General features: G+C 46.1%; 2 long non-coding RNA genes across 2 annotated transcripts in view; one reads left to right on the forward strand and one right to left on the reverse strand.

Annotated features, from left to right (window-relative positions):
- Nucleotides 1–6145: 6145 nt before the first annotated feature.
- The window catches only part of LOC109289228, an 18078-nt gene continuing 16138 nt past the window's right edge, over nucleotides 6146–8085 (forward strand). The window contains exons 1-2 of the long non-coding RNA XR_002095326.1: nucleotides 6146–6389; nucleotides 7745–7746. This is a non-coding gene — a long non-coding RNA (uncharacterized LOC109289228). The remainder of the gene's footprint in view (nucleotides 6390–7744; nucleotides 7747–8085) is intronic.
- The window catches only part of LOC109289234, a 24393-nt gene continuing 23542 nt past the window's right edge, over nucleotides 7235–8085 (reverse strand). Inside the window, exon 3 of the long non-coding RNA XR_002095328.1 lies at nucleotides 7235–7308. This is a non-coding gene — a long non-coding RNA (uncharacterized LOC109289234). The remainder of the gene's footprint in view (nucleotides 7309–8085) is intronic.

Consider the following 8085-nt stretch of genomic DNA (forward strand, 5'->3'; position numbering starts at 1 on the left):
ATCCTGCAATGCAATACTCAGAGCCGGATGCTACTCCACCTATTACATACCTCAGTGGACTTGGATGCTTAAGTGTGATCCTGTGCCATCATCTTAGACTTAAAATGAAGTCACACCAAGCAGCAGTCAGGCAGGAGTGGGCCATGGGCTGCCAATTGGACAGCCCTGATCTGCTGTGCTATTACAGCACATTTGTCAATCCATACACATCCAAACCTCATTTTTTGTCTCTCTCCCTTCATCTTCCCTTGCTCTCTCTCAGGCTGTCTCTTCTTTCCTATCTCATACCTCCTGGATCATCTTTTTTCTCTGCCACTCATCTTGTCTACTCAGTTCTTTTAATTATCTACCATGTTAGATGATCTCTTACTACTGTCCCTACTTTTCTTAGGTTTTTTTTATTTGTCCTTTCTACTCCCTTCCTCCTATGCCTCTGTCTCGTCTTGCATTTTTGTCATCCTCCTTCTCTTCTATCTGGCATCTTTTATGTCCTCATGGCCTAACTTAGCTTTTCTCACTTTGAGCTCAGTTAGATAAGTTCAAGATATGACCTTCAGTACCTCCCTTGAAAGGGAGAACCGCTGCTTGAACTGAGTGAGTTCACTTCCATTTGATTCAAGGCCATAAAGAGGCCAAGAGAGCTTGGCATGCAGGCAAAACAATGACAATTCTCTGCCCCTCCAAAAATACACAGTACAGGTGAGACATATTACCCCTTTGGATCCAATCTTGGGGATTGGCCTTTTTCATCATTCCCCTGTTGGGGATCCTGTGAAACACCAAGTCTTTTTATTAAACTGGACCAAGTTTTATTCCCTTCTTTTTGGTTTCCCAAGTAGCTGGCCTGCTGCCTTGTCACAGTCAGCTTCTTGTCCATCAATCCTATCTGCTGCTGGGGATGAGTCTAAGCCACTAAACTGAGACCAGGATTTACATTTTCTCAAAGGCATCCAACCCCCGGACCAGCTGATGCCCCATCTTTCTGCTCCAGTGTCTGAGGAAACTCCTACCTGAGCTCCAGTTTTATCAAAGTTTAGAAAATACAGAGAAAATCATGTTGTTATTTTCATCAGAGGGAGGTGGAGGTCTATACCTGGCTTGCTGCCTGGCCAGGAGGGAAACATGAAGGTCAAAGAAGGAGTCTGCATAGACATCACAGAGAGGGAGATTTATAACTGCTACTGTACTCTCCCAAGTCTGGAGAGTAAATGTTGTCCTGCTGCCTGTGCACACAGTGTGCTTTTCAATTGCACAATGGCAATGGAAGGTTGTCTATGATGTTACAACCACTGGTGATGTCAGTAATGATAAATCTTATACGCAGTAAGTTAATAGTCTTGTTATCCCAAGAGAGTGAGAAGGGTAGAAGAGGTTGCACTTGGAAAGGTTTCTGGAATATTAGGAATGGGATGAACTGAGGCTAGGCATGCAGGAAGGATTTGGGTAAGGAACAGGTTCAGCTGGGGGCGAATGACTCTGAAAAATAAGCTTCTTCTGAGTAGTATGTAATGATAAGGGGACTGGGTTAGAGACATTCACCAGTACGAGGATATGGGAAGAAAGTCCCTTATTTCCACAACCTTCCAATCCCTTTCTGCTGTGCCCCATCCCTTCCTATGTTAATGGAAATCATGGAACTGACCCAGTTTACCCTCTGTGAGATCCCCTTCCCCTCTTTTTGCCTCCTCTTGTGATACCAAACCATTGGCATTCTGGACAGTGATGGGTTTGGATTCAGGCTGCAAAAATGCTTTTGTGTTCCCCAAGTTTTTATAAAATGTCTCCTCCATAAACAATGAATTCCCAAAGCTCCAAGGAAGGGTTGAAAGAGCTCCCATGATCCATCCCCAAGGGCCCAGAATGCTTTTGACCAACCAGTAGCTGACAAGAGCCCACATTCTGGCACTTCCCTAGAGAAAAAAAGTAGTAGGAAAATATCTTTTTGTTTTACACAAACATTTGCATTTTTTTCAGCCATCACCAAGAGGAAAAAGGTGGCCAACAAAGACAGGGGGAAAAGGGGCAGGTCAGGTGTTAGGATAATTTGTCACATTTTATGCTTTAAAATTGCACCTATTTGTAGAGTGCAACAGCTTTAAAATTGCACCTATTTGTAGAGTGCAACAGCTGAGATTGGGTGAGATCATTGTACTAAGTGTTTTCCTCTCTCTGTATATAGAAACTGATACGATAATGTTTGTTGCATTATTAAAGTTAGACTTTAATTTTAGGACACTGAGTTGTCTGTGTTCCTATTTCACGTTCCATTTCAGGGTTAATTGTGCTTTAACAATCCCTAAGCATTATCTGGTGGAAAGTGATGCTTACATAGGGAATCATTCTCTTCTCTGTACACAGTCTTTTTGTGGCACAGGATAATGCCCCTTTGGTGGGAGATTATTTCCTGACAAACATTTCCTTCCTCAGAAGGAGTTTGGGCACAACCATTCCAGGGTCCTTGAGCATCAGCCACTGCACATCAAGGGAGGCCAAGCTGCAGGCAGATGGTAAATTGTTGGTGGAGGGCAGAAGGGGCCCTGACAGAGGCTTATGATTTGTGTAGTGGAGGACAGAGCGGCTTGAGATTGGGATGATAAGAAACCCCAGGTAGAAGAGGAGGCTGTGATGGGCACCTGTCACTGCAGGGGGAAGGGGCTAGAGTCATAGAAGGGGGAGCAATAGTGAAAGGTCAGGGCAGGTCAGGAGCTGGTATAAGGAACTGGGACAAGGCAGAGAAAGAGAAGGGGGCACAGCAACAGGGAGAGACAGAGAAAGACTGGGAGGCATGATATCTTCTTTTTCAGGGCATCCTAGGTGCTCACCCCAGCTTGCTTGAGCACCAGGAATCTGGTCATTGTGCTTCTGTGTCCCAGGAACAGAGTCAGGTCCTCCAAAGGTCCTGCATGAGTCCAGATGGCAGGAAGTTTCCCCTGCCATTGCCTCAATATGGCTAGCACAGTGTCAAGGCACAGATGGCAGGAGCCAGGAGCCCTGAAATTCCCCATGAGCCAGGTAATAGGGCAAGTTCATCACAGGGAAGGTGTAACAAGGTGTACTTTCAGAGGTGGTCATGGTGCCCCCGGGTGGTCACACTATACTTGTCTTCCTACTTTTGTTCCCCAGTTTGGCTTTGCCCTCTTACTTGTCATGTCTTGATATTTGAGTTCATATCCTATTTTAGGAAGCTGCTTCAGAGAACTTGAGTTCAGCCACTGGCATCTTGGTTCACCCAGCTCATCGTTAGGCTGCCGGTCTGCCCAATGCTCACACCCTGACCTGAGAGAGTCTCTCTCTCTCTCTCTCTCTCTCTCCCTCTACCTTCTCACTCTGGTCTGGGCCCCTGGTCCTGCCTTTAGGTTCAGCTCCATGCAGACTTCAGCCTGCTGTTTCAATCTTGCTGGGCCCTTGGCTTTGCCTGGGCTTCAGCCCCTCGCCCCAGGCTACAGCTGCTCACAGCCCACCAAAACGCTGCAGGGCCCTATCTGGGCTTAGCCACTCATAATGCAGAGTATCACCCAGACACCGTACCCATGGCCTCTTCCTCCCCTTTAAGACACATCAAACCTCATGGTTAACACACAAATGTTTCATTTCCATTTGGGGGTTTATCTCTTTGTATACGGCTCCCTGCAGAACCCCTGCACTTGTGAGAATCTGGATCAGATTGTTCTCCTAGCCCTATGCTTATGAGGGCTTACATGGCCCTTGACTCCTCCCCCTTCAGTCACCTGACCTGGCTCTCTGCAACAAACAAATAAACCCAACCCCCCTGTCTTTTTCCAGGCATTAGGAGGGAGGCAGTTTTAGGTCTGCTCTTCTCTTCAGCACAGCGGCCTGCCGTCTCCTTCCAGCCCTCCCTTCCTGGAGTCCTTAAGCCAACCTGTTACCCACTGGGTGCCTGCAGCTGGGTGCTGAGCCCTTGAGGAGCCGAGCACCTGCTTACACATCCTCCCACTCAAGAGTAGAGTCCAGGACACACTCTTCCATGTCTAGCTTCCACGTCCCTCAAGGGAGAGGAAATCTGCATTTGTGTGTCCTGTGGTAGCATGGCGACAGATAAAGAAGGCATATGGTAACAACAGATACGATCATGGCAGATTAGGGCTGGCCTCCTGCATGGCACGAAGCCATGTTAACAGGGCATGGCTGGTGATGAGGGCCTGCAGGGGATAGTAACAGAAGGTTTCAAGTGACCACTTCATTGTAAAGCCCTTTTTCTTAGTGTAACAGTTGCACAACTCACTGGGCTGCAAGCTAAGTGGGCATGCTGTGCTTAAGAACCTTTGCAGAAAGGGTGGCAAAATGCTTGCACAGGGTGCCATGATTTCCAGGGAGGAAAGTATGCTGTGCACCATGCATGCTTTTTATTGGATCATTTACACTGTGACCAGATCCCCTGTTGCAGACTGAGGGCTCTGATTGGCTGTGTTTGCACCATAAAACAGCCAAAAAGCAGGAAAAGAGGGAGAGAAGAGGATCCAATCCCAGTCTGGAGAGAAGGGGGAGAGATGCAGTCTCCCTGTCACTGGAATGGGAACTGAAACTTGCTCAGGGAATAGAGACCAGGATGAGGGAGAGCCAGTGGCGACATGTAGGGGGTGTATGGAGGTGCACATGTACCCCCTGATGTACCCCCTGAGACCACTGGTGCACCCCTGACAGCCAGTGCTCCTTGGTTAAGCTATGGGCAGTTGGGGGGGACAGGTGGGAACGCCGGTGCTGGCCAGGGAGTGAGGGTGCCAGGAGAAGAGCCACTGGCACTTTTGGAAGCACCGTTCGTGCTTCCAGGTCGGTGCGATTGGCCATGTGGGGACCTACTCCCCCCCGTCGGTGAGATCGGCCGCATGGTGACCCCCCCATCGCTGACTGGTTGCTGGGGGGGCATGTGTCCCCCCTGACCCAGGAGGCACCAGCTGCCCATGAGGAGAGCCTGTGTTGCCCCACGAGGAGCCAATTTCCCCACCGGGTGTGGTTCTGTGCAGCTTCAGGACACAGGTACCTCTGGGGAAGTGGGGAAGGGAATGGTCAGCACAAGTGGGTAGGCCAGCTAGGAGCTGGGAGATGCTGCTGGGTCAGAGACCTGCGGGAGGGAGCCCTGTCTGGGCTAGGAAGGCTTGTGGAGGTGCAGCAACCAGGACCTGGTGGGGGGTGTAAGAGCTGGCTAGGAGGGGAGACAGCTCCAGGGAAGGAGTGGGCACAGAAGGTACAAACCTTGTAGGAGTGTAAGGGGACTCTTACAGAGTTTGCAGGGGGTATATTTCAGGAGGAATAAAAGGAAGCCATTTGCCTGCATCAAGCTTGTCTCCAGGTGGCCAGTCTGAAGGTTTTGAGAGTTCAGAGTCCTGGGAGCCTCAGGAGCCTTGTCTCTGCCATCCAGTGGCAAATCATAGTAATAACTGCAGAGATGTGGGTTTTCCGGAAAATTTTGAATTGGAAAATTGGCAACTTCCGGAAAATTTTCCAGTGCCCTAAATATAGAGCGTGGTCTGATTTAGCATCTTTATTTAACTTATATTTTAGTAAACAAAACTAAAAAAGTACCCCATGCTAATTTTATGTCCCAGTAGCCACAAGTATTTGACCTGAAATATTTGATTAGGAAAAAAAATTAGATACAGCACACTTAGTATGATTTAAATGTTATAGTCAGAGAAATTCAAAGCTTTATGTGGAAAGAAATCAGTTTTATTGGAATACTTGTAAAAATGTAAAGACAATACACAATAGCATGTACTTACATTGTTTGTTTAAATTTAAGGAAAAAAAACAAAAGGCACTAAAAACTGGTGACACACTAATTTCAGTACACCCAAAGAGCTGTGCATGACATGCCGTGGTTGTCCACTCATCTATTTCAACAGAGTTTAACTCTTTTCCACTGAGGTCATTGCGGCAACTCCAGTTTCACGGTCACTATCTGTAGAATCGCCTGCACTACTTATTAGTCCCATGTCAGAATCAGATTGAGGCAAAACTGATTCAGAACTACTTGAGCCACATTCTCCTTCACTAAAGGATGGTTTTACCAATGAGTCTATGGGCAAGGGCAAATTATCATCACACTGCATTGTCTTCACTAATTGTGCTTCTGACTCTCCAGAAGCAAGAGATTTTGAGAAATAGAAACCAGCTTAGCAGCGCGTTCATTTGTTAGTCTATTCCTCTTTTGTCTTGATGGAGCTGAAAACCTTCCAGTTCTGTTCACAAGAAGCTGCTGTTGGGGGAATGCTTGGGATCCTTCGAGCAATCCTGGACAACAGGCGGGTGTTACAGTATCCCTTCCACCGTGTGAGAGGAGACGTATTCTTTGCTGCCTGCCAAATCATGTCTTTGCTCCAAAGTTTTTCTTTTGTGCGGTGCTCGGCAATGTCTGTCATCACAGCTATTTCGTTGATATTGGGGATGTTCTTAGCTACTTCCATAATTGTATTGAGAGCAGTAGATGATTCATCTTCTGATAAATGTTGTCCCCTGGTGTTGAGGATCCAAAAGTTTCGCTGCCAGATGAACTGGATGAGAGCAAAACTCAGACCTTTTAGTAAACACGTATTTTACTACTACTACTTTTTTGGATAGAAATGAAGTAGGCAAAAGATCAATTAGATTTTCACTCAGTTGTCTGAATATCTCTGGAATATTTGAAAGGCTTGGTGCATCTCCTTCAAGTTTCTGGATAGTCAGTGAAACTGGTAGTAGCAAATTGAATGCTCCGTGAACTCGAACCCAGAACACATTGTTATCGAGAATCTGCTTCTGAATGTTCATGGGAATAATCTGGGATACTGTGTCATCTCTTGAAGCACACTGAAAACAGTATGATGTGCACAGCAAACTATGTAAACACTGTGGAAGAAATCAAACTTTGCGTTGTGGTTGAATCAGAACTGACAGAGCCAGCTTTTCTTTATTTAGGGCTATACTGTGATCACAGGGAGAATTCCACACAGCAAGCGGAATCACCCACTTGTCTGTTTCAAAGGATTTCTCAGACTCTCTAAGGTTACAAGCGTATTTATACTTAAGACAGAGAAAGACATAAAAAAATATACCTTGGAGAAACAAAACAATAGTAAATTACACAGAAACTTAGAAAGTTTTACTTAAACAAGCTATCTGTGTATAGGGCAATATATCAAGATAACCCAAGGAATGTAGGAATACGGATTCCTTATCTCAGAGCAGTATCAGTACATCTGGTCTTTGTCTGTTTTTCTAGTCAAGTAAGCTAATTACTTCTACAACACTTTGTAGCCAAGCCCCATCTAGTTTTTCCTGGCAATAAAAGTGCACTTTCCTTCCCCTGCTTCTCTTTCCATAATTTCTTAAAAGTCTGATTAACAACATGAGGATTGGTGAATACCTTCACAATTGCTTTGTAATTTGCCAATATGTCTTCATTGTATTCACACTTTCTGTCCTTTGCCAGAAGATTCAACCCATGAGCAATGGAAATGGAAAATTTCCCACAGAAAAATAAAGCACTGGAAAATTTTCTGAAAAATTTGCTGCCCCACGTGTCTGAATAACTGTTGCCATTTATTGCAATGGGAGTGGATTTTAACCTTAAGGGGGACTGTTTTTTTCAAAAGGTTATAACTAGGTGAATGTAATTGTTGGGGCTGTGAGACACAGGTGGGGCCCTCTCCCCCCTTGTGGGTTGGAATTGTTTATTTAATATTGCATCTGTAGATTGTATTCAAGTGGATACACCCAATGGGAAACACCCAAACATAAATTTAAGTAGATGTTTGCTTCCCCAGGAGCAACAAAATGCTGTTACTGATGTAACCCTCGCTGGCATGCTAGGCCAGGCGATATGCCAGATTCCAGATCCTCAGGGTGCTAGTGCCCCTGGGAACCCCCTCAGGCACGTCAGCTGACTGAAGTGACCCATGAAGAAGGGTGTCCCAAGAATTTACTCTAAGTCCAACAAACATAGATTTCATAGACATAAGGGCTAGAAGGGACCTCGGAAGATCATCGAGTCCAGCCCCCCGCCCAAAGGGCAGGAAGTCAGCTGGGCTCATAGGATCCCAGCAAGATAAGCATCCAATTTGCTCTTGAAGGTGTTCAATGTAGGTGCTT

Source organism: Gavialis gangeticus, unplaced genomic scaffold (assembly GCF_001723915.1).
Source record: "Gavialis gangeticus isolate Ggan-Ray unplaced genomic scaffold, GavGan_comp1, whole genome shotgun sequence".
Lineage (NCBI taxonomy): Eukaryota > Metazoa > Chordata > Crocodylia > Gavialidae > Gavialis > Gavialis gangeticus.